The sequence below is a fragment of the Rousettus aegyptiacus genome, unplaced genomic scaffold (genome assembly GCF_014176215.1).
Source record: "Rousettus aegyptiacus isolate mRouAeg1 unplaced genomic scaffold, mRouAeg1.p scaffold_m13_p_9, whole genome shotgun sequence".
Taxonomy (NCBI): domain Eukaryota; kingdom Metazoa; phylum Chordata; class Mammalia; order Chiroptera; family Pteropodidae; genus Rousettus; species Rousettus aegyptiacus.
In genome coordinates, this window is record NW_023416312.1 from 34,456,968 (window position 1) to 34,464,176 (window position 7,209).

The window sequence follows — 7,209 nt, forward strand, 5'->3', positions numbered from 1 at the left end:
CCTGAGAGCTACTTGGTGTTAGCCTGAATTCTGAAAATGCAGAAGGCTCAGAGAAGTTTAGTGTCTTGCCCAAGTCACAGAATTAATAAGTAAAAAGGATAATTCTGGAACCCTGGTTTTCTAGTTCCAAATCCAACATACTTTCTACCATACTACCACTTTGTAAGATCCCAACCCCTCCTGATTAATCAATGACTTTAGTAGACATCTGGTACTAAAATTTACCAGATAGGTAAACATAAAAGCTTTAAATTGGCGGGAAAACATTTCTCAATTGAGAAACTTTGACTCCAAAACCATATTAATAGAATACACTGCATTTCATATGTAGTTGTATAATGTGCCAAGTATATTTACTCATTTAATTAGCAAAGGAACTCTACAAAATTGGTAGGACTTTGGTTTTAGTAACAAATACAGAAACAGGTGTTTACAGACATGCAAGATTATACTGAGGCAAGACCAGAACTCAGGCTGACTCCCACTCCAGTGACATTTCCACTTGGGAACACAGTATCTTCTCACAAGGAATGTACCTGTTTTTCCCCTTTGAAACAAAAAGCAGTTTTTAAATAGTATGAAGCCTAAAGTATTCTTTAAAAGGGACAAATTAACAATTTGACAAAATAACAATTATCAGAAGGGATACCAAAAATTGCTGGTCTCTAAACATTCGGATCTCTGTTCAAAGTCATCGTCTCGAACTGACCACATGACCTAAAGAGGCTCCTCCCCAACATCCCAGCATCCTTTTACAATTTTCTTATTTGCATTTATTTTCTGAAATTATTTTTTGGCCATCTGTTGTCCTCCACTGTAATGTAAGCTCAAAGAGGGCAGGGTCACTACCTGCTTTGCTTCCTTTGCATCTATCCCCAACAAATCATCCCTGGCACAGTGGAGGAACACAATAAATACTTGTTGAATGAATGGTAGAATCTAAAAATACTTTGGGTAAGTCATACTCCACAATTCACTTGGGCTAACAGGTTCAGAATAAGTTATCAGTGCATTTGAAAGGTTCCTTAGCAAATGAACCATATATATTCAAGGGTTTTTTTTCTCTTGCCAGAAACCTTCAAAGGCGAACTCTGAAAGGAAATGCCACAGTAGTCCAGCAGGACAAAAATTATTCTCTGGGCAGCAGTGAATATAATCAGAGCTGAATTATCACCTCATACATCTTGGGGCTGATCAAGCATATTTCTTGTTCTTGTATTAAAACACATCCCCTATTTTTTTAAGTCAAATTAATGTCCCTATTTTAATTACACTTAACTACAGACTAAGATTTGCCAATCAGTTGTGCTGTACTAAATTTTAATTCTCATGTCACAAGTAACCAAATCAAAATACTCTTATATTGTTCCTAAATAGGAAAATATACATGTAATTATAGCCTAAGCTACAAATAAAAAGTTTCCAAGGTACTGATTGATATACATTCTGGTTTAGAAGTTGGCTCATGATGACAAACTAGATGACACATAGATACGATTGCTTTTAGGATAAATCTAATACCAATTTCTGGTTAATTACAAACTAAGTCTGCTTTATTTCTAGTTTTAAGCAAAGATTTAACCCTATGCAAACAATTTGAAAACAAAAAATAACATTCCTTATTTTTAAAAAATCACTTATGTAACTTTAGCATAAGGAGTCTAGCTTGCCATATTGAAGTTTCCTGATTATAAAAGTCTCACTGACTTCCAAAGTGCTTTAGAATATCCCACACTTCAAATACAAAGCATTACCTATAGAAACATTTCTCTCCCACAACTGTCTAGAGTGATTAGATACTGCCACAAGATTGCTTCATTTAAATGACATACACACATAGTATTGTGTACTACGTATTTTATAGTTTAAAAAACTTTGTTAATCCACTTGTAAGAGAATGAGGCTAGACCCTTACCTCATGCCATACATAAAAATTAACTCAAAATGGATAAAATCTAGATATTAAAGCTAAAAGTATACAACTCTAAAGAAAACGGAGGTAAATTATCATGATCGTGGATTCGACGATTTCTTAAAAAACAATTAAAAGATAATCGACCAAATTTTAAAATGAGCAAATGACTTAAATAGACATTTCTCAAAAGAAGAAATTCAAATAGTCAACAAGCACAATAGATGCTCCACATCATTAGCCATTAGAGAAATTAAAACCAAGAGATACTGCCTCACACCTACTAGCAGGGCCATAACACACACACACACACACACACACACACACACACACGAACAGAAAGTAACAAATGTTGCCAAGGATGTGGAGAAACTGGAACCTTTTATATTGCTGGTGGCAATGTAAAATGGTGCAGCCACTGTGGAAAATAGTTTGGTGGTTCCTTAAAAAGTTAAACATAGAATTAACCATGTGACCCAGAAATTACACTACTAGGTACATACCCAGAAGAGTTGAAAATAGGTGTTCAAACAAAACCTTGTACACAAATATTCATACCAGCATTATTCACAAAAGCTAAGATGGAAAGATCCTAAATGTCCATTAACTAATGAATAAACAAAATGTAGTATATACATATAATGGAATTTTATTCAACAATAAAAATGAAGTACTGATATATGCTACAATGTGAGGAAAACTCAAAAACATGCAAAGTGAAAGAGACAGACACAAAAAGGCCATGTACTGTACGATTCCATTTATATGAAATATCCAGAATAGGCAAATCCAAAGTGACAGCAGATTAGTGATTAAAAGGGGCTGGGAGAAAAGGGGAGTGATTGCTTAATGGGTACAGGGTTTCCTTTTGGGGTGATGAAAATGTTTTGAATCTAGACGTGCAACATCACGAAGGTACTTAGTGCCACTGAACTGGATACTCTAAAATGGTAAATGTTATGTTATGTGAATATTATCACAATGAAAACGTTACCAGGTAAACACAGAAAATAATGTTACTTCATTTCTTTTTTTTTTTTTTAAGTTCGTGAAAAAAAATAATATATCCCTGGAAGAAAGGGACAGTAAAGGCTCATTTCTGCAGTAAGTTAATCTCAACATTTTCTAAACCAAATATTTCATGACAAACTCTACCAAAACAATTAAAAATGGCATCAAATTCTACTTTTGAAGCTTTGGGAATTTCTGAGTGAAGGCTTTCATAGATGTTCTTTACAGTCATCAAATATCTCCTAACAGTGCCATAAAATTTACAATCTCAAACAAAAATGGAAAAGACCCATCCCTCTGAAAGTATTCTGGCTTTAAGCCAACAGACATAATCAAGTATATCTGCAAATAAAACTGGTCTACTTACACTAAGATGGTAAACTGAAAAAGGGAGGGTTTTTTTTTCTTACACACAATGCGCCTCCCCCACCAGATATATACACAAAACGTCTGGCTCTCTATTAATTACTTTTAAAGTAAATTATCTGGTTAGAAATCTGATAGCAATATAACAGTTCTCATTTTCTTTACTTCTGAATATTTTCTTCTGACTCTGGTTCATTGCCACCGCTGACTTCATCATTTATTAGCTAAATGATGGGACAAATGAAACAAAATCCCTCTACAGAAAAAAGTTAAAGTCCACGTTACAGAAATTCAGCTCCTAAAACACTACAGAATAATTACATCAATGAATGCAGATGTGATATAAGGATCAACACTGGTCTAGAAGTCAGAACTCCAGGGTCTACCACTTACATACTAAGGCAAGTCTTACTTTTCTGAGCTTTATTTTCTCTCTAAGGTATAAAAAGGAGAATAACTTTCTTGCCTGCCTCCCGACAAAAATACAGTAATAAAATACATATATACAAGTTGTGCTGGGATCACTAAAGTGGGTTGCCTAATCTAATCTAGCTCGGGGCAGGTGCTGGGGAAAAACAAAAGGGGACAGGAAAGGCTTTCAGGAATAGCTAAAGGCAGGTTAGTCTAAAAAGAATGAATTCAAATTCAAAGGAAGGGGGAGAGACAGCATTCCAGGTTGGGGGTGGGGAGGCATTAGAAGCAAACACAAATCTGTTTGTTATCCTCCTAGAACAATCAAGGGCTCCTAACCCTCACACCAACCTCATTCTAAGACCCCAGCCTTATCTCATTCCACTCCCCAAATATACCATGCTTTCCAGCCTCAATACTTGAATGTTCTTCCAATCCAGGAATATCTAATTCAAACCTGGGAGACTAACTTGCCTGTCAGTCAGTGTAACATTTCCAGGCTCCCACAATACTTTTATACTTTTACTCTAGCACTTAACATACTAAGTATTCATCTTAATGTGAGAATATGAACATAGTATTAACTTTTGTATTTAAACCCTAGGTAACCAAAACAAGAGTTACATTCTTTCCAACATCAAAGTAGAATAAAAGAAAAAGGGCATTAAGAACGTTCTCAAAATTCCCACATTTTTAAGATAAATGAACATGTCAGTAAAGTTTGTAAAAAATAATGATGAAGTTAAAAATCCATAAACTATTAATCTTGACCCGGAACAGAATGAGACCATCACAAGACATCCCTACCAGATGATAAATAATGTATTCAGAGAACAAAATGTCCAAATAATCTGCTGTGATTTAAACACACCAAAAAATAACTGCCAATTTTCAAACAAGGTAAATTTCAGAATGACAAAAAAAAAATCACGTATAATTATTGTAACATTCAAAATCGGCTTTAGTACATTTGAGCTATCCTTTAATAAAAAGTAACTTTCCTTTGGACTGTTGAGTTTAAACAATTTTTAAACTCATCAATCCAAAAGATAGAGACTGTCTAGAAGACACCTGCTGCTCTGTGTCATACACTGAGACCTCCTCAAAGTTATTTTAGTATTACAACTTACTATAGATTAAAACAGGTAACAATACTTCATAAAATTGGATGCAATGGCTACTGTACAGAAGATCTGCAAAACTTTAAAAGCTATTATTCATATAATTGCTTCAGTCAACAGTAACTCTTAAGAAGGAATAGCCATTCCATTCGGATCTGTTTTGAGGGTTCCATTTCATTTCAACAATGTCTATCAACTCCCAAGATAGAGACACACACGTGCAGGATTTCCACTTGCATCCCACTACATAAATGTTCCGCCACTCTGAACTAGTCAAACAAAATCTCTTTCGGTACAGTGAAGCTAGCTCACCACTTTTATCCTAACCCCATCATACCATCTCCTCCCCATCCCTAACCTGTCAGTCACAGAACGCACTACCTGGTCCCAAATAACACCTCTCAATGTCCTTGAACCTAACTCATTTACGAAACGAGCCAGCAATATCCCTCACCCCGATCCAGTCCTATCGACCTTCACACATCGACTGAATGTCTAAATAAAATCCACTTTCCACCACCCCATTGGCCACTGAAACTCAACTTCCCACACCCGAAGCGATCTTCCCTTGCAATAGCCTCAATCTCACTTAAATAATCACTCATTCCTTTGTCAACTGTCCCCCGCACCCCCTTCAAGTATCATCCTCACCCTCCTCACCCCAAGTCTTCCATCAACTCCTAAAGTTGCCACCCTCCAAGAAAAACAAAAAAGACAAAAAACGCCCCTCAACCTCAAACCTGCCCTTCTCCACTTTCCCCCTCTGAATTTTTCTCTCCGCCTGTTCGTTCACACCGACAACAGCTCCGACAACCCCGAAGAACCGAGTCCGGCCTCTTCCCATACCTCCTGGTGACGGCAATCACCCCACCTCGGTCAAACCGCCCCCCACTAGGGCGCTTACTCCAAACAGACTCTTGGCCGCGGCTGCCTCCCTCCATTCATCCCCGGCCCATTCATCTCTCAGCCTGATACCAGACACGCCCCCCGGCCTCCTCCCTCTCTCCCAGCGCCCCAGCCGGCCCGGGACCCTCACCTGACTAGAGGCTCTCGCAGAGGGAGACTCTGATTCTTTTTGCTTCTCCTTCACCCTCTTTCAAGCCTACTCTCGCCCCTCAAAGAGCAATGCCGTAGAACACACACATACACAGACACCGCCTCCTCCTCTATCGCCTCCTCCGATGCTTCTAACTCCCCTCCTCGATGTCTCGAGCTCTGCTTCGCGTGTGTGCGCGTGCGCGCGCGAGCGTCTCCCCGCGAGCCCACCGGGCCAGCTACTGCCGGTAGGTAAAGAGCGGGCGGGGTTAAGGGAAGCGGGGTACGAGCCCGAGCTCGCGCTCGCCTGGGAGCTGAGCAGGCGCACGCGTATTCCAGCAAGGGAATTCAGAGGGAGAGAAGAGGGGGCTGGAGGGGGGGGCGGAAAAGGGAGGGGAGGAAAAGAGAGGGGGAGGGGCGGAGAAAGCTGACGGAGGAGCCCCAACTCCGAATAGCCCCGAACGCTGCGAGGTGCCGAGTGGCTAGCCAACTAGAGCGTGCGCGCTCCTCCCCCGCGCTCTTCAGCGCAGCAGGAGAGAGTGATGCGCGTCGAGGAGAAAGGCTTCTCTTCTTTCCAAGAAGAAAATCTATGAGGAGTCACGGGTAACACCTCCTGCCTGTTCAAAATCTCTCTCCACAGCTGCTTTACCTTCTTCTCCTCAGGAAAAAAAAAAAAAAGGTCCAAGCACACTTCCTAGCCACCCACCGCCCACTTTGTTATCCATATGCCTCTAAATGCGGTAGCTCGGCGGAGATGTGGTACCCGCCCGCACCTTTTCACCCGCCACCCCTAAACTCCCTTTTCCCAACTCCCGACTTTTCTCGCGAGACCCATACCTGCTAGTTTAGAAATTAGAAGTCGAAGCACAGATTTACAAATACCGGTCTCCGGGTTATGTTGCAAGGGCTATGGCCAAGGCATGTGCCCCCCAACCCCCAGGACTGCAGTGCGCGCGCGCGGGGGCTGGGCAACAACGAAAGCAGGAATGGAAAAGGGAAGCCATGAAACAGATTTTTGACGGCATGTAACCGCTAGGCCTGGGCACGTGCCCTGCGCCTCGCGGGCAGGTGCAGTGTACCCTGGGAATTGTAGTTTTTGTTACCACCTCCAGTTCCACTCCCACCCTCAGGCTTACTTAGGCCTTCGGCCGGGAGGAGGGTTACCGACGCCATTTTGCCGGGAACAATGGCCCTCGGCCCAGGCGGTGGCGGGTGGGGGAGGGAGTAAGGTTTTAAGGGTTCGGTTAACCTCTCCTGGCCCCTCGGTGCCATAGCAACCCCTTCAGAAACCTGGCCCCGCCCCCTTGCTGCTCTGCAGGGCTCCTAGACTAAGCGCATGCGGAAAAGCCACCT

The 7,209-nt window shown here is 41.2% G+C and overlaps 1 protein-coding gene across 1 annotated transcript in view; it reads right to left on the reverse strand.

The window, feature by feature from the left end:
• Positions 1–6,874, reverse strand: part of WNK3 (WNK lysine deficient protein kinase 3) — a 147,585-nt gene extending 140,711 nt beyond the window's left edge. The window contains 1 exon segment of the mRNA XM_036227332.1: positions 6,694–6,874. The gene's annotated coding sequence lies outside the window, so the exon portion shown is untranslated.
• Between the last annotated feature and the right edge of the window lie 335 nt (positions 6,875–7,209).